The 24,675-nt window shown below is 38.3% G+C and overlaps 1 protein-coding gene across 1 annotated transcript in view; it reads right to left on the bottom strand.

The window, feature by feature from the left end:
• Positions 1-22,147: 22,147 nt before the first annotated feature.
• The window catches only part of LOC150110094 (uncharacterized), a 119,046-nt gene continuing 116,518 nt past the window's right edge, over positions 22,148-24,675 (bottom strand). Inside the window, exon 5 of the mRNA XM_090391359.1 lies at positions 22,148-22,823. The gene's annotated coding sequence lies outside the window, so the exon portion shown is untranslated. The remainder of the gene's footprint in view (positions 22,824-24,675) is intronic.

The following is a 24,675-nucleotide window of genomic DNA, read 5'->3' as shown; positions in this document are numbered from 1 at the left end:
AGAGCAGGAAGCAAATATATATAGGGTACGCATGCAATCTCACTTGCAGATAACACTTCATAATCTTGAATATTGATAACACATTTCACATAGCTTTGAAAATAAACTTACTGTATTTATTCGAATACAAGTTGCACCCCTGATTTTACTTTACGAAAAAAGAAATTGAAAAGTTTCGCGTATACTTTGCACAGGGGAAAAAAAAAGTTTAAACACATTTCAGGGTGATAGTCACTCGCTTTCCGTGGTAAACCACACATCCTTCCCAGTAGCCAATAGTGACTGCAGACCAGTGGAGCACTCAAGATTTAATCTGGGGGGGGGGGGTCTGAGTTAAGTATACGATTTGAGAATACACACTACATACGACCTATGACTGAGCATCTGTAGTAATCGCCAATACATGATACCCATGATCTCCTTTGGCTCGACTCGGGCAAACGAAGTAGCGCTCGGTCCGACGGAACAATACTTCGTTCGCCTCGCGTTCAACAGTGGCCGTGAAACCCGACAGCTATAGGGTATTCCTACTTTATGTGACCGCTAATTCATAAGTAGCATAGAAATAGAAGACATGACACAATATAAATAAAAAAATAACTTTAATTAGGAAAAGATTTTTGGAAATTTTTCTAGTATTTTTTCCTTTTTATTTTGGGGGGTGACAGGACCCCTTCCCTCTCTCCCTGGGTGCACCACTGCTGCAGACAGAAGTAAAAACAGGTCGTTTTATTGTATCACTGAATAAGGAACCGAGACATTTGTAGTCTGTGTAATATGTTTCTCAACAAATAGTGCAATTAGAGGCAACTGGGATAAAAATGGCACTAACTAATGAATCGCATGTTCCCTTCCCACAGACTATGCTATTTAGACTCAAGCAAAACCATATGTTGCACCAGCAAACATGGTATCTAACTAAAAACTAGATGTGCAGGAATCTGTCCCCCCAGTCAAATGCAAGGCAGTATTAAAAATAAACAGGAAGTGTTAAAATTCCTAAACGTCTTAAAACTAAGAAATATATAGTCGTATTTTTATGGCAGTTTCTGATATTGAATTTGGTTGAAGGAAATTAGCATTTCAATTCAAAAATCGTTGGCTTCCTTTTATGTTTGACTCGCGCGATCTTTTGTTAATACTGCACCAATCATATGCACGTCTTCATAGCTGCTCTATCTTTACTAGCCTAGTACCATAGCTGTCTGTTCATTAGTCATTCGTGAAGGATTGTTCATTAAGTATCTCAAATCTTGTAAATTACCGGTAATTTTGGCTTGAAATAATGGGAAAGAAGATGGCGCTATTTGAGTAGGATGCACACGAGGAAACTGTTCTCTAGGCAGGAAATAGCAATAGCAATCGTGGTGCGAGATATATGCGGAGATTTTATTAAAAAAACTGAAAACTTTAGTTTCCGAAAATCCCCACATGTATCTCGCATCACGGTTTTAAGCTTTAATTTTTTTGGGAAAAAAGTGCGAATTATATTCGAGTAAATAAGGTATGTTTATGGCAATGTAAAGGAAATTTGCTTTCTAATCTATTTTTATTTATATTTTAATATTTTTCTATTTTAATTTCTATTTGTTTATCTAATAAGTTAAACATATCAATTGCCAGTAAATACTTCCAATCCATATTTTAATGACTTAAGATTTAATAAAATCTAAATCCACATATATACACACTTTAGGATACGTTCTTTACGAAACACGAAAAGATATATCCAATGATGGTATATCCAAAGGAGTCACGCCACGTCTGGCTGCCTGAGGAATGATGCAACAACTGAACTGAATGAAACTTGTACATCAGTATATCTCGGAGATAGATGGCTTGTAAATAGGATCTGTTTCTAATTTTCTTATTACTTATTATTACTAAAACAGTTGGTAGGGTTTGGTTCTGTATTGCATTTTTATTTGGTATTGCTCTACTTAATAAAACTGTATTATTATGTTAAGTTAAAATATACAAGTCAGTGAAGATGTTTGAAATGTATTTATTTATTTAATTATTTTTTAATTAAATAAATTTAATTGAGCTCTGGGTTGCGAGCCGGAAAAAGTCGTCGGCGTACCACGTTTGGCACGCATGCCAAGGGTTGCCCACCCCTGACTCTAGATTAACCATAGATAACGAATACAATAAATATGTTTTCAACGGTTTCGATAACGACCTAAATGATATAAATGTGTAACAGATTTAAAAAAAAAAAAAAAAAAAAAAAACTAATGATGAATCAGGCATTTTAGCATTTTTTTGGGTAAAAACGGAATCATGCTTGTTAATTTTTATACACCCATCAAAAGGGTTAAGCAAAAACCCTAATATAATAGGGAACCACAGGAATATTATTACCAGGACCATAAAACCCTGTCGATGGCCTTAGTTATACGCAAAATTAGAAGGAAAAAAAAAAAAAAAAAAAAAAAAAAATACGTTTTTGCAAATGTGTGCTGACTGGACGGCGCCTGCTGCTGAGACGCAGCCGCCAAGGTATAAGCAATGAGTAATAAAGCAATCGCCTTACCATGCGTGCGTTTTGTTTTATTTTTAAGAATTTGAATTAGAGTATGATAGGGAAATGTAACGGTTTTGTTATATTTATATTTTGTTTATTTTAGTTGTAAGTACAGTTGTTAAAAACTAATTATTAATTATGTAATAAAAATTACTAATTAAGAAACTTAGAGCAGATGTTAGCAATTCAAAGAATTTAAAACAAGGAAAACTTAAGCAAGAATAGATGAAAAGTGCTCTAATAAAGCGATACAACCTTGAAAAAAATCGCTAACTGAAATATCAGAAAAATTGAAACAAATTGTGGCTAAAAGCAAAAAAAGATTATTCACTATGAAAGCAGAATAAATGAATACAGGCAAAACATCCAGTTCAGAACCAGCATCAAGTTTATCAAAATATTGATGAGAAATCCGAACACTATGTTGAACACCTAAACGCAGAAGAAATACCACACGTAAGTTCTGGAAGCAGCTCCAGGATAATACAAAATAACATAATAAAAACGCTAATTGGATTAAAGCTGCTGAAAAACAATTGAACAACATTCAGATGGAAGACCTTATCATAACCACAGAAATGATCCGAAAGCAAGCAAAGAAAATAAAGACATGGAGCACACCAGGCAAGGATGAACTGTATGGATATTGGCTCAAATACTTGCCTGGTACTCGTGTTCTATTGCTCTAACCCAGTGGTTCTCAAACTGTGCGTCACAGAGCTCCAGGACGCAAAATATTCCAATATTTTCACTGAAATGAGAGTCCACATGGTTTTAGAATCAGACCATCGATGTGTTGATAGGAAGGACATCTAACGGACACTGTACAAGTCGGATTCCAGATCTCAGATGTACAATGAGCAACTGGTTCACCCGTCCCACTAATTAAGATTTATTTACTCAATGATTTGATTTTTCAAAATATGTACTTATTTAATACTTTTTAGATAAATTGTTTGTGAATTTGAAATAAGTGTTTCATTTATATTTTTAACTTAACCAACCGCACTGCAACTGTTAGGTAGGCTATGTTCTCACTGGACGCGTGAAACCGAAAAAAGTTTGGGGGAACCATTGCTCTAACCAACAACAAACATGCTCAATTGAAAACTGGATGACAACTGGAAAGACAGTTCCGACTTTGAAAAACAAAGAAAATGGAGGCCTTCCAAGTAATTACTGTCCAATAACTTGCCTGCCAGATTACTCACTTGACTTCTAGCAACTTTCATTAGTCAATATTTATCACAGCACCAACTTCTGCCTATTGAACAAAAGGCGTGTTGCAGAATATCCAGAGGAACGAAAATCCAATTTATATATGCCATGGATTGATTACAAAAAAGCATTCGACCCTTTGCCGAAAGTCTGGATTATAAAATGTTTAGAAACTTTTGAAATGAGTAAAAACAAAATTCCTAACAGCTCTCATGTCCATCTGGAAAACTGGAGATAATCAGGGTACAGTGAATATCAAGAGAAGAATTTTTCAAGGTGACTCAATGTCATCTCTGTTGATCATCCTTTCACGGATTCCTCTAACATTAATTCTAAAGAACTAGCTTTGGATATCGAACATCAAAGCAAGCATGAAAATCTCATTTGTTATAGCTATATAGAAAATAAATATTATTATTACATGACACCTCCAGGGAGTCCCAAGACTCATTGAAGGAGGGCACCCACCCTACAACTCACCATCTTCAGCAACTACAATCATACTACCCACGCCATCTACCGTCACCATCACTAGTATTTTCAGACAATCACAAACATCCATGCCCACGGCGGGATTCGAACCCGTAGCCTTGGACTGAAGAGCGGATATGCTGACCATTCGGCCAACCAGACTGGCTATAAATCATTCATAGAAATTGAGTCGCTGCTCAATAGTCCAAATCTTATATGAACAGTTGTGTGGAATTTGCTCTTGAAAAATGTGCAACACTCTCCATAGTTCGAGGGAAAATAACAATCAACAAAGGAATCACGTCTGCAGATGAAAGGAAAATTAAAAACTTGCCAAAGAACAGATCCTATAAATACTGAGGAATTCTTAAGGCAGACAATATTTTAAGTTCAGAAGTCAAAAAGAAAACAGTGTGCGAAATATCTGAAAAGAGTTAGAAATATTCTAAAGTCCCAACTGAATGGAGACAACACTATAAGCAAAATTAATTTGGACCATTCCCAGCACCAATGCTGACATGTAAGATGCCTTTGTGCAAAAAGTTTTTAAAGAAATGTAAATGTTAAAATAGATCAATCAAAATGAAAAAATCTTGTGTTTTTTTATTTATTGTTCTTGAAAATTGGACTATACTTTACTGCAGCAACAGCGCAGTTGGAGCGCCTGCAAAACTCTTTCCAGAGTGTCTTGGCTAACGGAAATAAGCAAGTATTTGAAAGGAAAAATAAGCGTAAGAGTGGGAGAGTTTCAGAAATGAAGGAAAGAGTGTTGTACGGTGACTCGTTAGTTAGAGATGTGATAGATGAGAGTTTAACTAAATCGTACTTACCGGCTGCGAAATTTAAGGATGTAAGCGAGAGAATTAGAGTGCAAAAAACAGACGGTGAAAGAATTGATAGTTGTGGCGGGTACGAATGAATTGAAAGTAGATAAATTTTTATGAGAGAGGACTTGAAAGTATTGTTAAAGGTAGCGAAAGAAAAGAGTGACAGAATTAGGATGGTGAGTCTGTTGCCGCAGTATGACAGAGAGGACTTTAGAAGGAGGGCCATAATCGCAAACGACTTTATGCGCAGGTTATGCAGACAGTGTGAGTGTGGAATGAGTTTGATGGGCGAAAGGATTTGTACAAGAAGGATGGCCTGCATTTGAATGGATTTGGTGTGTGGAGACTGGAAAAAGTGTTGCTGCATGAAGTGAAAATGGATGTGCAGAACCAGGGAAACTAGAACTATCAAGGAGGGAGGGGGGGGGGTGGATATGCAGACATCAATGAGACAGTTGAGTGTAAGAATGTATATAATGTACCCGAGCCAGTACTAAGGACAAGAAATCAGAATGGAATAGTTAGAATAACGCATCAAGATAGGGGTGGAACAAAGGGACTTCTGCCAGGGGTATTAGAAACAAGAAGGAAGAATTTTTGGCCTTGGTTGGCTCTTCCTGGCCACAGGTTATTAGCATTAGTGAAATAAGGCTGACGGAAATGATATAGTTAGTGGGATAGAATGTGTAGGTTATAGTGTGTTTAGGAGGGACAGAGAGAATAAAATGGGGGAGGGGAAGTGTTATTGATGATAGCTGATGAAATGCAGCCAAGGAGAATAGAAGTTGTATTGCAGGACAGTGAAAAGAGCTCATTTGAGGCTATTTGGTGTGAAATTGAGACGAGCAGAACAAAACATACAGTTGGGTGCTGCTATAGACCAGGTGATGGAATAGATGGTAGAGATAGTATGCATAAACAAATTGATGCAATGAGTGGAAGGAGGGTAATTATTATGGGGGGTTTTAACTATGGTAACATTGACTGGAAGGAGGAGAGGATGTGAGGAAGGATATGAATTTTATTCAGTTACTAAGGGGTAACTATCTGAGACAGCATGTAATAGAAAATACTAGGGGTTTGAGAGTGCTTGATCAGGTAATACCATCTGAGAATTTGACCGTAATGAATATCACCATGTTGCCAACAATTGGTGAAAGTGATCATAAGGTCCTGACCTGGGAGGTGGCTAAAGGTGTAGAATTTTTAATTAAGACAGGGTATATGTGGAATTACCCTGCTGGCAAGTATGACAAGCTTAGGAGATTGCTTGGTTCAGTGCCATGGCATGTAAAACTGCAAGGGCTGGATGTCGATAGTGCATGGGAATTGGTGTCAAGGAGCATTACAATTAGCCATAACCAGGAGGTTATGGCTAACTGTAATGCTCCTAGACACCAAATATAGTCCAAATAGTAAAACAAGTATTAAATGGATGAATAACACCATTAAGCTAGGGTTGCAAAAAAAGAAACAACTGTGGAGTAAAGAAAAATGTGACCTGCAGGCATACGAAATGTATAAAGTGCACGCCAGAAGGGTAACGAGTGCGGTAAGAAAAGCAAAAGCGGATTATGAAAAGAAACTAGCTATACAAGCTAAAGAGACTCTCAAACAGTTCTTTAAATATGCTGCAAGCAAAAAAAAAAAAAAAAAAAAAAAAAAAAACTGTACATAGCAGAACGATTTTAACGAATGCCGATGGTAAGGAGGTAACTGAATCGGTCGATATAGTGGAATTACTGAGTGAGCACTTTGCAAGATTATATGATCCAGGTGGTGGTGGTGACACTGAAAGAATGAAAGAACCATTAGTTCATACGGGAATTGTGAAGTGGAGGTGAATAGTCTATTAGAGATCCTTAATGTGAATACATCTGTGGGATTGGATGGTATACCGGGACGGGTCTTATGTGAAGCTGCTAAAGAATTATCAGTGCCCTTGACCATGTTGTTTAATCTGAGTCTCGGGTCTGGTTTAGTCCCGAAGGTGTGGAAAGAGGGGAAAATAGTTCCACTGCATAAAGGAGGATCCAAGACTACTGTTGCAAATTACCGACCGACCAGCATATCAGGAGTCGTTGTCAAGGGAAAAATACAGGAATGGATTGATGAAAATGAGATACTGTACAGAGGACAGCATGGTTTTTTGTGAAGGGTAGATCATGCCTCAGTAACTTGCTCAAGTTTTATAACACAGTGATGGCTGAACTGGATAAGGGTAATGGGTTTACAGTGATACTGCTGGATCTGGCTAAGGCGTCTGACAGCATACCACATGGAATTCTAATTCGTAAACTGCAACATATGGGAATGAATACAGGGTTGGTGAGATGGATAGGTGGCTAGATGCTGGAGAGATATCAGAGAGTAATTTCTTCAGGAGTTCATTCAGTGTATCCCAGAGGATGGCAGCAGGTATAGCCTTTCCCATAATGCATAGCATTACATAATTAAATAATAGCTAGAATGTGTATCAAGAGAGAACTGGAATATGTGGATGCTTGAAGTGCGTTTGAGGACAGAGAGGAATTGTATGCGAGAGGCCGCTTACAATTGAATGCGGAAGCATATAGGCATCTGAAGAGATTGCTGTTCTGAAGAAGTCAGTGTGTCCCAGGGAGGATGGTAGCAGGGGTGGCCTCTTTTGGGAATGGGTACTTGGGAGAAGTAGGATGACTTCAGGTAACACTCAGCCCAGTGGAGTCTAGAGGGGGATAATGCTGGGTAGAGAAACAACGGCATTTATATGCTTTATACTAATGCCAGGAGTGTCCGGAATAAGGGAGAGGAAATGGTGGCGCAGATAGCATCAGCCTGGCCAAAAATTATTGGGATCACTGAGACGTGGTTGACAGAAGGGGATATAATAACAGGTATAGAAGTCGCTGGGTACAGCATTTTTTTGGCAGGATAGGAGGGGAAAGCGTGGTGGTGAGGTACTGCTTATGATAAGTGACGACCTATGTCCTCTAAGAGTGGAGACTTTGGAAGGCAGTGACACTGATTTTGAAAGCATATGGTGTGAGATAGAGGTGGGCAAGACAGGATATTTAGTGGAGTGTTGCTACAGACCCAGGAGCACAGAGGGTGGAGACCAGGAAATGTTTAGACAGTTGAGTTTGGCAAGTGCAAGAAGAACGATTGTTATGGGAAATTTTAACTACAGTAGTATAAATTGGGGAGAGGAAGATGCATGTAGCAATAATGGAATGGAATTTCTAGAATGCTTGAGGGACAAAAGTCTTAGGCAGCATGTAATAGAGGGAACAGGAGTTTTGGATTTGGTTATAGCATCAGAAGAGTTGATAATAACTGAAATGACATCTCTCCCACCAGTTGGAGAGAGTGACCATATGGTTTTGACTTGGAAAATGAATAGACATGCAGGAGTAGCAAAGAGACGGGAAGTTATGTGGAATTATAAGGCAGATGATTATAATAGTCTAAGATGTAAACTTGAGGAAGTTTCATGGACGGAGGATTTGGAAGGTCGAGATATCATTAGTGCATGGGAAATTATGAAAGAATATTTGTTAGCAGCAATCGTAAGTTGTATACCACGAGTGAAGAGGACACAAGTTGGAGTAAAGTGAATGACAAACAATATTAAACAGGAATTGCATGCGAAAAAAAGGCTATGGAAGAGATATAAGGAGACAGCTGAAGTGAAGATGCATGAAGAGTATAAGACACAGGAGAGAAGAGTGACTAGTATGGTAAGGAAGATGAAACTGGAATATGAGAGGAGATTGGCCCTAAGATCCAAAGAAAATTCTAGGGATTTTTTTAGATATGTGGCCAGTAGGAGTAGAAATGACTGTGGAAGAATGATATTGTGTGATAAAAATGGGAATAGAATGACTGATGCAGAGGACATAGTGGAATTGTTCAATGAACACTTTATTGGAGTATTTCATCCTGGAGGAGTCAGTTTTAATGCTAGGGGCATAGGGCAGCTTCGAGGTTTAGAGGTACAGGAAGAGAGTGTGTTTCAAATACTGAGTACTCTGGATGTCACTAAAGCTGTGGGACTGGATGGCATTTTACCACGAATTTTGAATGTGCTAGGGAACTGATAGTGCCTTTGACCTGGCTTTTCAATGAGTCTGGCTGCGAGAAAGGTGCCCATGGAATGGAAGGATGGTAAGATAGTGCCATTGCATAAGAGTGGTAGCAGACTGGAAGTGTCTAATAATAGGCCAGTTTGTGTGTCATCAGTAGTTAGTAAGATCTTGGAGAAAGTAGTGGACCGTATATAGGATTGGGCAGATGAGGGTAATATTATCTGTGAGAGTCAACATGGATTTGTGAAGAGGTGCTCTTGTTTTAGCAATATGCTAGCCTTTTATGATAAAGTTACAAGAACATTAGATGAGGGAAAGGCATATACTGCCATTTTCTTAGACTTAGTGAAGAAATGACATGTGCCACATGATAAGCGCTGATATTTAAGTTGCAGCACATGGGTCTGGATGTCATCTTGGTCAACTGGATTCAGGATTGGCTGTCTAATAGGTATCAGAGAGTTGTGTATGGCGGGGCAGTTTCAAGGAAGCAGAGGGTTACGTGGGGTCCCACAGGGCCTAGTACTGGGCCCTATATTGTTTAACCTTTATATCAATGACATTGTCAGTGGATTGCAAAGGGATATTCAGTTGTTTGCAGATGATTCGAAGCTGGGAAGGATTATTAGTAATAGTGCAGATGCGGCAGCCCTGCAAGAGGATTTGAATAAGCTAGATAGATGAGCAAATGAATGGGGTTGTCGGCTTTGCAGCAAAATGTAAGGTCTTGAGATTTGGGAAACATCGATGGGACACTGTATACTCTATGGGAGGAGTTATACTGGAGGAAGTAGGGGAGACAAGAGATCTGGGGTTAGTGAAACCAGATGTAGTCTTTGTGTTCTGAAATCCTGATATTTGTTGTTCTGCCTGTATGGCCAAAGTAGGACAATATGCAGCTCCAAGGGACCTGGTATACACCAGGTAGGTCTAGGGGAAGAGGTTGGTCTTTGGTAGAGCGGATAAGGGATGCCAACTTTTTGTATGGTCTGTAACAGGAAGTAAGGTCATATTTTCTGAGGATATTGGTTATTTTCTCAGAGGTGCCCTGCATGTAGGGGATGGTGATAGATTTGGTGTAATCTTTATTGTGGAGGAGGGGGGAGGGGGGTTGTCGTTTACTGGTGTGAGTATTTTTTGGATTTTTTTGGGGTTATAGCCATTGGCTAAGAAAGTGTTGTGGATGTGGTTTAGTTCAGTAGTTAGGGCCTTGTCATCTGAGCAGATTAATTTTGCCCTGTTATATAGTGTTTTTATAACCCCATATTGTTGTGTGTGTGGGGGGGGGGATTGCTGGTGAATGTATCTGCCAATATGGGTGGGTTTTCTGTAAACAGAGAAAACCAAAGATCCATCAAGCTGGCGGGTGATTAAAGTGTCTAGGAAGGGGAGGGTGTTGTTTTCCTCTTTTTCTAAGGTGAACTGGATTCTGGGGTGTTGGTTGTTTAAGTGTGTTAGAAAGAAGTGGAGTGAGTCTGAGCCATGTGGCCAAATAGCGAACACATCATCCACGTAACGAAGCCGGGACAGGTCTTATGTGAAGCTGCTAAAGAATTATCAGTGCCCTTGACCATGTTGTTTAATCTGAGTCTCGGGTCTGGTTTAGTCCCGAAGGTGTGGAAAGAGGGAAAATAGTTCCACTGCATAAAGGAGGATCCAAGACTACTGTTGCAAATTACCGACTGACCAGTATATCAGGAGTCGTTGTCAAGGGAAAAATACAGGAATGGATTGATGAAAATGAGATACTGTACAGAGGACAGCATGGCTTTGTGAAGGATAGATCATGCTTCAGTAACTTGCTCAAGTTTTATAACACAGTGATGGCTGAACTGGATAAGTATAATGGGTTTACAGTGATACTGCTGGATCTGGTTAAGGCCTCTGACAGGATACCACATGGAATTCTAATTCGTAAACTGCAACATATGGGAATGAATACAGGGTTGGTGAGGTGGATAGCTGGCTAGTTGATGGAGAGATATCAGAGAGTAGTTTATTCAGGAGTTCATTCAGTGTATCCCAGAGGATGGCAGCAGGTATAGCCTTTCCCATAATGCATAGCATTACATAATTAAATAATAGCTAGAATGTGTATCAAGAGAGGACTGGAATATGTGGATGCTTGAAGTGCGTTTGAGGACAGAGAGGAATTGTATGCGAGAGGCCGCTTACATTTGAATGCGGAAGCACATAGGCATCTGAAGAGATTGCTGTTCTGAAGAAGTCAGTGTGTCCCAGGGAGGATGGTAGCAGGGGTGGCCTCTTGTGGGAATGGGTACTTGGGAGAAGTAGGATGACTTCAGGTAACACTCAGCCCAGTGGAGTCTAGAGGGGGATAATGCTGGGTAGAGAAACAACGGCATTTATATGCTTTATACTAATGCCAGGAGTGTCCGGAATAAGGGAGAGGAAATGGTGGCGCAGATAGCATCAGCCTGGCCAAAAATTATTGGGATCACTGAGACGTGGTTGACAGAAGGGGATATAATAACAGGTATAGAAGTCGCTGGGTACAGCATTTTTTTGGCAGGATAGGAGGGGAAAGCGTGGTGGTGAGGTACTGCTTATGATAAGTGACGACCTATGTCCTCTAAGAGTGGAGACTTTGGAAGGCAGTGACACTGATTTTGAAAGCATATGGTGTGAGATAGAGGTGGGCAAGACAGGATATTTAGTGGAGTGTTGCTACAGACCCAGGAGCACAGAGGGTGGAGACCAGGAAATGTTTAGACAGTTGAGTTTGGCAAGTGCAAGAAGAACGATTGTTATGGGAAATTTTAACTACAGTAGTATAAATTGGGGAGAGGAAGATGCATGTAGCAATAATGGAATGGAATTTCTAGAATGCTTGAGGGACAAAAGTCTTAGGCAGCATATAATAGAGGGAACAGGAGTTTTGGATTTGGTTATAGCATCAGAAGAGTTGATAATAACTGAAATGACATCTCTCCCACCAGTTAGAGAGAGTGACCATATGGGTTTGACTTGGAAAATGAATAGACATGCAGGAGTAGCAAAGAGACGGGAAGTTATGTGGAATTATAAGGCAGGTGATTATAATAGTCTAAGACGTAAACTTGAGGAAGTTTCATGGAGGGAGGATTTGGAAGGTCGAGATATCATTAGTGCATGGGAAATTATGAAAGAATATTTGTTAGCAGCAATGGTAAGTTGTATACCACTAGTGAAGAAGAGGACACAAGTTGGAATAAAGTGAATGACAAACAATATTAAACTGGAATTGCATGCGAAAAAAAGGCTATGGAAGAGATATAAGGAGACAGGTGAAGTGAAGATGCATGAAGAGTATAAGACACAGGCAAGAAGAGAGACTAATATGGTAAGGAAGATGAAACTGGAATATGAGAGCAGATTGGCCCTAAGATCCAAAGAAAATCCTAGGGAATTTTTTAGATATGTGGCCAGTAGGAGGAGAAATGACTGTGGAAGAATGATATTGTGTGATAAAAATGGGAATAGAGTGACTGATGCAGAGGACATAGTGGAATTGTTCAATGAACACTTTATTGGAATATTTCATCGTGGAGGAGTCAGTTTTAATGCTAGAGGGATAGGGCAGCTTCGAGGTTTAGAGGTACAGGAAGAGAGTGTGTTTCAAATACTGAGTACTCTGGATGTCACTAAAGCTGTGGGACTGGATGGCATTTTACCATGAATTTTGAATGTGCTAGGGAACTGACAGTGCCTTTGACCTGGCTTTTCAATGAAAGTCTGGCTGCGAGAAAGGTGCCCATGGAATGGAAGGATGGTAAGATAGTGCCATTGCATAAGGGTGGTAGCAGACTGGAAGTGTCTAATAATAGGCCAGTTTGTGTGTCATCAGTAGTTAGTAAGATCTTGGAGAAAGTAGTGGACCGTATATAGGATTGGGCAGATGAGGTTAATGTTATCTGTGAGAGTCAACATGGATTTGTGAAGAGGTGCTCTTGTTTTAGCAATATGCTAGCCTTTTATGATATAGGTACAAGAACATTAGATGAGAGAAAGGCATATACTGCCATTTTCTTAGACTTAGTGAAGAAATGACATGGTGCTACATGATAAGCGCTGATATTTAAGTTGCAGCACATGGGTCTGGATGTCATCTTGGTCAACTGGATTCAGGATTGGCTGTCTGATAGGTATCAGAGAGTTGTGTATGGTGGGGAGTTTCAAGGAAGCAGAGGGTTACGTGGGGTCCTACAGGGCTCAGTACTGGGCCCTATATTGTTTAACCTTTATATCAATGACATTGTCAGTGGATTGCAAAGGGATATTCAGTTGTTTGCGGATGATTCGAAGCTGGGAAGGATTATTAGTAATAGTGCAGATGCGGCAGCCCTGCAAGAGGATTTGAATAAGCTAGATAGATGAGCAAATGAATGGGGTTGTCGGCTTTGCAGCAAAATGTAAGGTCTTGAGATTTGGGAAACATCGATGGGACACTGTATACTCTATGGGAGGAGTTATACTGGAGGAAGTAGGGGAGACAAGAGATCTGGGGTTAGTGAAACCAGATGTAGTCTTTGTGTTCTGAAATCCTGATATTTGTTGTTCTGCCTGTATGGCCAAAGTAGGACAATATGCAGCTCCAAGGGACCTGGTATACACCAGGTAGGTCTAGGGGAAGAGGTTGGTCTTTGGTAGAGCGGATAAGGGATGCCAACTTTTTATATGGTCTGTAACAGGAAGTAAGGTCATATTTTCTGAGGATATTAGTTATTTTCTCAGAGGTGCCCTGGATGCAGGGGATGGTGATAGATTTGGTGCAATCTTTATTGTGGAGGGGGGAGGGGGATTGTGGTTTACTGGTTTGAGTATTTTTTGGATTTTTTTGGGGTTATAGCCACTGGCTAAGAAAGTGTTGTGGATGTGGTTTAGTTCAGTAGTTAGGGCCTTGTCATCTGAGCAGATTAATTTTTCCCTGTTATATAGTGTTTTTATAACCCCATATTGTTGTGAGGGGGGGATTGCTGGTGAATGTATCTGCCAGTATGGGTGGGGGACAGCCATGGGTTCACCACTTTCCCCACCATTGGCCAATTTCTTTATGGAGACCTTTGAAGAGTAAGCCTTAAACTCCACCCCACAAAAAACCCACTATTTGGCTTCGTTACGTGGATGATGTGTTCACTATTTGGCCACATGGCTCAGACTCACTCCACTCCTTCCTAACACACTTAAACAACCAACACCCCAGAGTCCAGTTCACCTTAGAAAAAGAGGAAAACAACACCCTCCCCTTCCTAGACACTTTAATCACCTGCCAGCTTGATGGATCTTTGGTTTTCTCTGTTTACAGAAAACCCACCCACACTGGCAGATACATTCACCAGCAATTCCCCCCCCCCTCACAACAATATGGGGTGATAAAAACACTATATAACAGGGCAAAATTAATCTGCTCAGATGACAAGGCCCCAACTACTGAACTAAACCACATCCACAACACTTTCTTAGCCAATGGCTATAACCCCCCAAAAAATACTCAAACCAGTAAACCACAACCCCCCCTCCCCCCCTCCACAATAGAGATTACACCAAATCTATCACCATCCCCTACATCCAGGGCACCTCTGAGAAAATAACCAATATCCTCAGAAAATATGATCTTACTTCCTGTTACAGACCATATAAAAAGTTGGCATCCCTTATTCGCTCTACCAAAGACCAACCACTTCCTCTAGACCTACCTGGTGTATACCAGGTCCCTTGCAGCTGCAAATTGTCCTACTTTGGCCAAACAGGCAGAACAACAAATATCAGGATTTCAGAACACAAAGACTAAATCCGGTTTCACCAGTACAGCCGTTCTGGGCTGGCAGACCATGCCTTATATACCCACCATAGAATTCGCTGGAAGAAAACAAAAATAATACACTGCAGCAAGTTTAAATACGAGAGATTATTCAAGGAATCTTCAGCAGATCTAAAAAACGTTCCTAACCTCAACAAATTTGGGTGCATGAAACTACCCCAAATTTGGGAGACTTACATTTTGAGAACTTCAGCCCAACTGCCAAGTCAACCAAATTAGCCCACCAGAGGGCACCATTAGGACTTTAGGAGCAATATTAGTTTCTTGTTTTCTTCCTCATTTGCTTTTGTTAGTGCCTGCGTGCACAAAATATGTTGCCGAAATATAGAAGTTATTTATTAAAGTTATCTTTAATTAATATACTTTATATGCGTTGTTAATTCCATAAACTAATTACCAGTTATTTGTTGTAAAGTGAAGATCTGACAGTCTCTATTTGGCCTGAATCCAGCTTGTTCTTCACCTAGCTTTTCTTCCACAAATCTTCTCAACTGCTTCTCAAGTATATTTGCATAGATCTTGCCAGGAACACTCAGTAGGAAAATACCTCTGTAATTCTCACATTCAGTTTTATTTACCTTTTTATATATGGATATTATTAGAGCTCTACTCCAATCATCAGGAATTCATCACTCTGTCCAGGCTTTTTGAACTATGCAGTGCAGCCACTGTAAGACTTTTATAGCACCATATTTCAGCATTTCTGGTCGAATATCATCTACTTCTGCTGCCTTTCTACATTTCAAGCCTTTCATGGCTTTTTCTACTTCAAGTATGGATATGTATTCCTGACTGCATGCATGCATGGTCAGTGTTTTTTACCACTGTGCTATCATCACTGCTTGTTTTTTTAGCAGTTTTTCAAAGTAATTACTCCATACTCCAAGGATATCTTTTTCTCCTGTTTTCATGTCACCTTTATCATCTCTAACTCCTTTTACAGCTCTCTTTCCTCCATTTCTAAGCTTCTTCAACAACCTCCAGAATATCTTACCACCTTCTTGATATTTATTTTCTAGGTTCTTGCCAAAGTCCTCCCATGACTTTTGTTTAGCTAGTTTTACACAATGTAAAATTACTTACATTTTTATTTTACATTAAATTATTTACATTTTGTATTTTGCTTTCGTACATTTGTCTCTGTATTCTCTCAGAGCAAAAACTGACTTATTTGCCAGGAACTTTTGATATGCTTTCTTCTTTTCCTTCACTGCCTCTTTAACTTCCTGTGTCCACCATGGAGTTCTGATTTTTCTATCCTTGCAGACGTCACCACATGCCTCTTTTGCTGAATCAATCAGGGTTTTCTTCAAGGCTTGCCAATGAATCTCCAAGGTTTGGTTCCTGTTCTCAAACTCTTTCATTTTTTCTTCAATAAGCTTTGTGTATTTTAGTCTGAACAATCTTAGATTCATATATTCTTCACACAATTCACTTCATTAAAGTGAATTCGTGTTCACTTCGTATTCATCTATTATTTTTAATATGTTGATATCAATTCTGGGTGGGTTTGGCACACTATTGAACAACACACAAGATGAAGGGATATGCTGGCCTAGTTGGCAGGTTAGCATATCTGCTCTCCAGCCAAAAGGCTGCAGGTCGGAATCTTGCCATGGGCATGATTGTTTGTGATTGTCGGTGAAAATACTAGTGGTGGTGGTGCTGGGCAGTAGATGATAATAATATTGTAGCTGTGATTTGTAGTTGGTGGAGTGAATGGTGGAGATGTAGAGTTTTAGAGTATGTGCTCTCCCTCAATGAGTCTTTGGACTCCTTGGAGGTAGGTGTCATGTAATAATAATATGATATTTAACAAAACCCATTTAAAGTCACATAGTTCTGCAAAAGGCTTGGCCCAGTTTTCCATGTATTCTAGGAAAGTATAATGGAAATTGCAGATGTTTCAGAAATTCAATATCTCTGATGACACCCTCTATCAGTTTGTTTTTGAGGGAATGCAGATATAAAAAATTACAGAAGATGTAAAAAAAATGTTGCTTCTTTCTATTAAGCATTTGTTCCGTAAGTTATAGTGCCACTTCAATGCCACAAGTGTCCTCTCATTCAATCTTTTTGATAGAGTTATCATACGTTTTACTTTGGCTGCAAATGAACTCAAACCAGAGAAGAAACTTTGGATTATTAAAAAAATTCCTCAAGAGTTTGGGGATTTTGTCTTGAGATAGAAAAAAAGACTTAAGGCCAACAAACATTTCAATATCATTCTTTCCACAGCAGGTAGCATGGAAAGCCATCTAATCTCATTTCCTTGTATTCATTCCACAAACAAAATTGCAAAAGGATTTCAGTGTCCCAAATCTAACAGGGAAAACATGAAATGTTGAAACACTTTGTTAATAATTAATTTTACATCAACTGATAACCTGTTTTGAGATGCTAGAGACATTTTGTTTATTAATTATCTTGAAAAGGGCAAAACAATAACCAGGAAATATTATTCCGATCTTTTAACCAGACTAGATGAAAAAATTTGTGAGAAAAGACCCAGTTTGCAGAAGAAAAAAATCATCTTTTATCAAGACAATTCACCTGCTCACAAAGGTGTTTTGGCAATGGGAAAATTAAGAGATATGCACTATGAATTGTTGGAACATCCACCCTATTCCCAGATTTGGCTCCTTCTGACTTCTATCTCTTCCCAAAACTAAAACTCTTCTTTGCTGGTCAGCATTTTTCTTCGAATCAAGAGGTGATTGCAGATCTTACTGAGAACCACTACAGGGACGGGATAATGGCACTGGAGCATCGCTGGAATAAATGTATTAGTCTTAAGGGAGATTATGTTGAAAAATAAAACTAACTTTGAATTTATAAATTCGTTTTTTGAATTGTTAGGCCGAGAACTTTTCAGACCACCCTCGTAAGTAGGCTAGATGTCAATAAGGCAATATGACTTGATGTTATAGTCTTAAGGGAATGTTCCATGGAATTAACATCAGTTTTGGCCTATCTGTCTAAAAAGAGTCTTGCAATAGCACGACCAAAGGAGTGGAAGGAAGGGAAAATTGTTCTACTTCACAGAGATGTTGATAAGGTGAAGTCTCCAAATTACAGGCTGGTTTGTATACCTGTAATTGTAGTTAAGGTATTGGAAAGGTTGGTGAGAACTAGAATCAAAAGTGGGTTCATAACAGTGGTATTCTCTGTGCTTGTGAGCATGAGATTGTTAAAGGAAAGTAATGTTTTACCAACTTGCTAATGTACTATAATGGGGTGATGAATGTGTTGGACAAGGGAAATGCATATACAGTGGTATACTTAGATTTTGAAAGATTTTTGATTGCCTACCACACCTTTCCTATTTAACTTTTATGTTAAGAATATTGGGAAGGGTTTGAATGGGGATATACAACTGTTTGTAGATGAAGCAAAGCAGGGAAGAACAATGAGGATAACAGCAGATGTAACTTTGCAATGGTAAGTGCAGTTACTAGTTCATTGTTGCAAAGTGTAAAGTTTTAACATTATTAAGCAAAGATAGGATGCAGAGTATACAATTGGTGGGATTATCTTAGAGGAGAAGAAGAATCTGAGGGTGATGATGGACATGGAACTAAAAATTTCAATTGTGAGGACATCAGAGTCAATTATGGGAATGATGTGGAGGACACTGACTTGTGGGAGTAAGAATATTATTGTTCTGTTGTATAAGGCTTTGATCAGGTTGCATATGGAGTACAGTGTACAGATTTTGTTAGTTTTTCAAAATGATGAAGACAGTCCAGAGATGACTAAGGTTGTTTCAGGTCACTGGAATGTTGAGTATGAAGCCAGATTAAGAAAATGCAATTTGCAGAGTTTAGTGGATAGGAGGAGGAGGAAGGACAAGATAGGATATGATCGAGGCATATAAGTTGGTAAGCAATTATTAGTAGACTAATGTGGATGAAGTTTTTGAGAGAATGAGAGGAGACAAAAGGAGCAAAGAGACCATTCCTAAAAACTATACAAAGAAAGTGTGATGGGGGGGGGGTAAGTTTTTTGCTTGGAGAGTGGTAGGTGATTGGAATGTGTTGTCTGGGAAGATGGTGAATGTATTTAATGCAAGATATAATGAGCTGTATGTGTGTGACAGCAGGACCTCCCATGATGAGTTTTTTAACTCCATGGAGGTCTAATAATAATAAGTACTTCATCAGTCAACTAATGCAGTACTCAACATGCACACACTTTAGTACAGCCCCATTCTCTAATGATTTGTATGACTAATTCAATATCCAATTTCTTGCTAGTGATCTCTGACATACAGGTGGCTGTCACTATAGCAAAACCCACCATAAAAATTACTGAAAAGTCTCAGCTAAAGACATATAGGTATATGCTAAAAAATATTCACTTTAAGAAACTATTCCGGTAATCCCTACAAGTAACTGAGGGCTGACTGTATTTGATCTTTTTTTCTCTGATTAAGTGATAAGTTTTTTGCTCACAGAACTCATCAGTTTGAAGTAGGTTGCTGGTTGAGAAAGACCTCCCAAAATGAGTCTGTTGACGACAGAAATTTGTTAATAATAATAATAATTATTATTATTATTACATGACGCCTCCAGGGAGTACAATGACTCATCGAGGGAGGGCACCTACTCTACAACTCTGTCTCCACCACTCAATTCACCAATTACAATCATCATCTACACCAGGGTTTCCCAAACTATGTTCCATGGAAAGTGAATAAGTGTTCCATGAAAAATTATCAAAATTAATATGAGCCTGGAATAGTTTTAAATGCTGCAACAAATTCAAACATGTTTGAAAATCAGGAGTTCCTCACTTTGTGTGTGTGGATTATGCTTTTAAGCTAGTGCGCACACTGGCCTTGACTCAGCTGCTGCAGTTGTTGACACTTCTGAGCGCGAGTGAAGTACGGAGATATCTATTCTAGGAAACATGCGGTCACAAGCAAAGTCAATGCGATGTGCTTCAGCTCGGCATGCCTGTAGTGTGCGCTGTTGCATTTTTGTGATGTGATACAGCCTGCTTCGGCAATAGTGTGCACTCAGCTTTACATTGAATATGAGACTGATGATACTTGACTCTACCCAAAGTGTTTTGTTAAAATTTCAGGATTTGTGAAGTGTTCCATCATAGGAAAAATTTGGGAAATCCTGATCTAAACTTATGCCATCTACTGCCGCCACCACCACTAGTATTTTCACAGACAATCACAAACATTGATGCCCATGGCAGAATTCAAATCTGCAGAACGGAGAGCAGATAATGGATATAAATGACAAAATATTATTGTTTTGTGAAAATAGTTCTGTGCTCATCATATAAATACTGTAATAAGAAAGAAACAAGTTCTTTTGTTACTGTTTGTGTAATTATTGAATACAAAACTTTTTGATGTTACCTGTGTATCCAAATCAAAACATTTTGGTGTTTTTCAAAATAAAATATTATTAAGAGAGACCTCCAGGGAGTCAGGAACTCAGTGAAGGAGTCCATATGTTCGCATCAGCTGTCATACCTGTTCTTGAATTCATTCACGGCACTTGCACACAACATCTAACAGCAATCCATTCCAATCACACACTACTCTATGAGAGAAAAATCTAGCCGTAACCACCCTTCTTGACAGCATTCATTCTCAACTGCCATAGATGCCCTCGCATCTTTTCCCCACCCTTCATAAAATGAAAAATTCCATGTACTAAAATTCTGTATAACCCTTTGAGAAGTTTGTAAGTCTCAATCATATCACTCCTCTTTCTCCTGTTTGCTAGCGTCTGCAGCCTACAAATTCTTAATCTATCTTCACAAACTGTATTCCCTGATCCTGATATCATTTTTGAACACTCTCCTTTGTTCTCTCTCTCTCTTTCTACACTGTATCAGAATCACCACAGAAACTAGGAGATCAACCACACCTGCACACAATAATCCAAGTGAAGTCTTATCAAGGCCTTGTAAAGAAGCGAAATGACTTCCATATCAAGGTTTATTTCAGCAGTCATTTGTATTTACAACTATTTTTGCTATATGATCCTTGAATTTCAATTTCCTGTCTGCTAAAACTCCAAGATCCCTAGCCTCATCAGTTTCTTCAAGCATAATCCCACCAACATAATAAGACATTAATATCTAATCACAAAAAAGTACATGACTTTACAATTATTAACACTGAAATGACAGCCATTTTAACATGCCCACAATTCCAGCCTATTCAAATCATTCTTTAATTACTGCATATGAGCAGCACTCCTGATTACCCTACCCATCTTTGCATCATCAGCAAATAGCTGCATGTCACATGTCAAATCCTTCCCAATGTCATTAATGTACAGATTGAATAACAATGGACTAAGGACTGATCCTTGAGGCACACCACTGGTTATCTTGAATCATGCAGATTTACACTCCTATGTACAACTTTTTGATATCTATCAGTCAGCCATCTCCTCTTATCCATGTTTATAATCCAATCCCATATTCTCCAATTTATGCAGCAGTATTCCATGCTGTATTCTTTTACAAGCCTTAGCAAAATCCAAAAGTATCATGATGTATTCATTCCCCTTGTCCAACTCAGTGGTAACATTATGATAGAATGTGAGCAAGTTGCTAAAACATAACCTTCCCTTAGATAAACCCATGCTGTTCACTGCAAAGCTGAGATTCTCTGTCATCCCATTTCTGAATGCAAGCCCATCCAACCTTTCTAAAATCTTTACCACCACATTCTTGAGATACTGATTAGTTGTTAGTTGGATAGATTGGTCTTTAAACCACACTTGTGCACTGGGATTACCAAATTACATCTTGGTCAGGGGAGTAGCCAGTTCAGCTGAATGCTTTAAGCATCCATGCTGATATCCCATCAGTTCCTATGCAGAATTCTTATTCAGTTTGTGAAACAGCTCCAGTACTTCCTCCTCATCCACATGAGTTTCCTCGTACACTGAAGAGGTAGTGGCGAGTTCAATGTTACATATACCAGGTTGATAGCTTTTAGCAAAATTTCTGATCATTAGCTGAACAATCACTTCTGCATCAGTCATCCACAGGCCATCTGCATTCAGTAGAGTTATTCTTTCAAATTCATTCTATCTTTCTTTTACTTGCAGCATAATGATAGAATTCTTTTGGGTTGTCTTTAACTAATAAAAGTATAAAAACTATTAAAAGCAGATACATACATGTACTCTATTAAAATTCAATCATATACTGTAAAAACCATGACAGATTTTATTATCACAAATACTGCAAACAGTACTAGTAACATTTATAAAGACATAATGAGACTCTACTCTACTAAATTAAAATAAAATAAAATAAAACAGCGTAACATAATGATAAAATTTTGTTATCACAAATACCATATATTTTGAGAAAACCGAGAATACAGATCAAAGAAATTATATTACAATTGTAAATAATATTTACAATTGTTCATGCTTTTCAGCATTAATGCACAGATATAGGCTAATAGCTTCTTGAGTTTATAAGAGTTGTCATTAAATAAATAATAAAAAATGAAAATTGTACTATGCTAAAATCCAATCAAACTGTAAAATCATGACAGATTTTGTTATCACAAATATTGTATAATATGCTGAGAATATTATATTAATATTTTTATTAATTTTGTATTTATTTTGAGAATACAGATTAAAGAGATTCAACATATATACAATTGTATATGCTTCCATGAGATTAATATGTCTTCAGATTTCTAATATAATGAGACTCAAGTTATTTCTATAGTGCAACATAATTTTATTTAAAAAAATCACCAGACTTGGTGGTATAGCTGCTAACTGCTTGTTCATTCAATGGAGTGAAGGCTTGAATCCTGCATTAAAGCATGATGTCTGTAATAATCCTTTTTTGGATAGGCTGATAAGCTTCTTGAGTTTGTAAGTTGTCTTTAAGTAAAGAATGAAAAATAATTTAAAACGTATATCATATCATTATGTAGTTCTTCTGAAATGATAAATTACTATGTTTATGAGGAGGTGAAACTTTAACCAATATCCTTATACCAATAAAAGTCCTCTTAAAGTATGAAGCTTCACTTTCATATTCAAAAAATAATTTTAAAGCCAAGAAATGCTGAAGTAATGTCTAAATGAATACAAAGTGTCTTCTTTTAAAATATGACAGTTAAAAATTATAATCCAATATTTCATCTACAATCTGCCACTATGTTCTAAGGATAGCTTCAAACAACGATTATTATGAGCAATGGGAAGGAATAATATCGATAAATGAAAATGGTAGACTGATAATTGCTACATAAGATTCAATGAGTTTATGGGTATATTTCATTCTCATGAATGCAGCATCATGAGGAGTTCAAGCGTAGAGGGGATATGATGGAGGAGAGACTGATAGTGAGTGAGAATTAAGTATATGAGGATTTATGTAAATAAGGCAATAAGAATTGACAACTTATCACTGCATGTCTTAAAGGAATGCCAGAGGGAATAGCAATATCTGTTTAACATGAGTCTTGCAACATACCAAGTTCCAAAGGAGTGGAAAGAGAGTAAAATTGTTCCACTTCCCAAAGGAGGAGATAAGACTGAAGCAACAAATTAAAGACCAGTTTATGTGTGGGATTATGGATAATTTGTTGATAGGTTGGTGAGGGTTAAACTTCAGAATTGGTTGATAATAGTAGTATTCTCTATTATGTCAGCATTGTTTTATTAAGGAGAGGTCAGGTTTAAGAAATCTGCTTATGTCCTATAAGGGGGAAAATTCACTGGATGAAGGAGATGTATATACGCTACTATACTTTGATTTTTCAAAAGCCTTTCATAGATTACTGTACAACTAACTGATAACTAAACTGCAATGAATTGGATAAGAGACTAGTAAGTTGGATAGGTGATTGGCTATCAGCAGGTTGTGTATGGGGAAATGGTATCTCAAAAGAGAAAAGTCACTAGTGGAGTGCTGCAGAAGTCTGTTCTGGAACCATTATTGTTTAACTTGAACATTAATGATACTGGAACAGGAACTGGATATATTCAACTGTTAGCAAATGATGCAAAGTTGGAACAACAAGGAGTACAGCTGACAGGTTGATGTTGCAAAGTGTAAGGTCTTCAAATTTGGTAGAAAAAGGGAAAGGGAAGGGGAATGCAAGTATATAATTAATGGGAAAATTTTGAAGGAGGAGGAAGAGAAGAGAGAAAAAGGGATTGATGGTGGACAGAAACTTGAAGTTTAGGGGTTACACTGATAAACAGTGAGATTATAATTATGACAATGATGAGGAAGACCTTAATAAGCAGAAGTAAAGAGGCCATGGTTCACTTGTATAAGGCCTTGCTCAGGACATATATGGAATACATTGTACACAGATCTCATCACATGGTTTTCGAAGGGATGAAGATATCACAAGGAAGGTCCTGAGAAGATTCATTTAGTGTCATATCTCTGGAAATGTAGGATATAAAAACAGACTGTGGGAATGCAAATTACATAGACGTGAATAGAAGAAGGAGAGGGATATGATTATCAGTTGTTCAGGTTGTTAGCAGATTAATGTTAAGGATTTTTTTCATAGAGCAGAGGAAGACAAGAGTAGAACAAGATGTCATCCCTAGATGCTGTATAATGCAAGGGAGTGAAGAACAGGTTCTTTGCATGGAGAGTGGTTGATGAGTGCATTGCCTGAGAGTGTGGAAACTGTAAATGAGTTTTAGGCATAGTTTGATGATCTTTTTTGCATGAAAATTCAGACTTCCTATGATGAGTCTTTTGACT

This window comes from Typopeltis vanoorti, chromosome 1, assembly GCF_054136105.1.
Source record: "Typopeltis vanoorti isolate ZY-2024b chromosome 1, IOZ_Tvanoo_1.0, whole genome shotgun sequence".
Taxonomy (NCBI): Eukaryota; Metazoa; Arthropoda; class Arachnida; order Uropygi; family Thelyphonidae; genus Typopeltis; species Typopeltis vanoorti.
The sequence above is the reverse complement of the archived record's forward strand: the minus strand, read 5'-3'. Positions and strand labels throughout refer to the sequence as shown.